This window comes from Mastomys coucha, unplaced genomic scaffold (assembly GCF_008632895.1).
Source record: "Mastomys coucha isolate ucsf_1 unplaced genomic scaffold, UCSF_Mcou_1 pScaffold7, whole genome shotgun sequence".
Lineage (NCBI taxonomy): Eukaryota > Metazoa > Chordata > Mammalia > Rodentia > Muridae > Mastomys > Mastomys coucha.
The window spans coordinates 39,406,087-39,407,942 of NW_022196913.1; positions in this window are offsets into that span (position 1 = coordinate 39,406,087).

The window sequence follows — 1,856 nt, forward strand, 5'->3', positions numbered from 1 at the left end:
GCCTGGTCTACAGAGTGAGTTCCAGGACAGCCAGGACTACACAGAGAAACCCTGTCTCAAAAAAATCAGAAAAATTAAAAAAAAAAAAGAAAGATTGCATCCTGCTGACGTCCAATAAACTGCACATATTTGCAGTCTACAGTTTGATGATGTCGACACATGCAGATACCTGACAACAGTGAAGATGGTGAGGGTACCCATCAGCATGCAACGGTTCCTCATGCCCCTTGGTTCCTCAAGCCCCTTAGTGATCTTTCCTGACCATGGAGCCATGAATCTGTGTTCTGCAGCTTCATGGCTCCATGGTAGCTGAGTTTGCATTGTCTAGCATTCTATAAATGGGATAACACAGGGTATACTCTCTTTTGTCAGACTTCCACTCATCACTGTGATCTGAGAATTGCCTATGATGTTGCATGTGCCAGTGGCTTTTGGTTGCTGGCTAACAGTCACCATGTGGACACCTCATCGCTGTTTATCAGTCCATCTGTTGAAAACACTTGGGTTATTCACAGTCTAGGCTATTTCCGTAGAGCTGCTGGGAGCCTCACAAACAGTTATGCACTTGACTTTCCATGTGTGCGTAGGTACCTTGTTTTCTTTTTTGGTACTTGCACCTAGAGGTTCAATGGCTGACTTCTATAGTATAGCCATTCCCACATATTCACTACAGATCAGTTCCAAGAACCCTCCCTGGATATAAAAAAATCCATGGTTGCTCAAGCTCCACATATAAAAAGAGGTAGTATTTATATAGACTCTATGCTTAGACTCCTGTGGGGTTTAAATTATCTCTTGATAACTTATGATACTAAAGACAGCATGAATGCTAAATAGTCAAACTGCTTTGCTAAGGAAGTAATGACAAGGAGGAAGTCTATGCAAGTTCAATACAGATGCTGTCTTAGTCAAGGTTTCTATTCCTGCACAAAACATCATGACCAAGAAGCAAGTTGGGGAGGAAAGGGTTTATTCAGCTTATACTTCCACATTGCTGTTCATCACCAAAGGAAGTCAGGACTGGAACTCACACAGGGTAGGAACTTGGAGGCAGGAGTGGATGCAGAAGCCATAGAGAGGTGCTGCTTACTGGATTGCTTCCCCTGGCTTGCTCAGCTTGCTTTCTTATAGAACTCAGGACTACCAGCCCAGGGAAGGCACCACCCACAATGAGTCCTCCCACCCTTGATCACTAATTGAGAAAATGCCTTACAGCTGAATCTCCTGGAGGCATTTCCTCAAGGGAGGCTCCTTTCTCTGTGATAACTCCAGCTTGTGTCAAGTTGACACACAAAACCAGCCAGTACAGATGCCATGTTTTTTTCTTTTTCCTTCTCTCTCTCTCTCTCTCTCTCTCTCTCTCTGTGTGTGTGTGTGTGTGTGTGTGTGTGTGTGTGCACATGCACTCACTTGTGAGTGTTGCCCTTTGCATCTGAGAATGTGGAACACTTGCATAAAGATATACAACCTTCTAAGAAATAGCTATTATCGTTCTTGCTGGGCTGGGTTTCATCTTCACTGCCAGTGTACTGGGCTACAGTCGCATCACTTCTGAGTATGTGCTTGGTGAACAGCTTTGCTTTGCAGGGTGAGTACCTTTCCCTGTGTGAATTCACTACCAAAAGCAACTATGCATTTAGGCTGTTCCCACTTCTTAGCTAGCTATTGTGTATACAGCAGCAATGAACATGGCTGAGTTCTTGAGGAGTAAGATGTTGAGCCTTTGCGTGTACGCTGAGGAGTGAATAGCTGGTCCTATGATAGGTTTATTATTAGTTTTCTAAGGTTTCTCCACACTGATTTCCAGACTGGTTGCACCAGTTTGTCATCTCACCAACAGTGAATAGAGTTCTCTT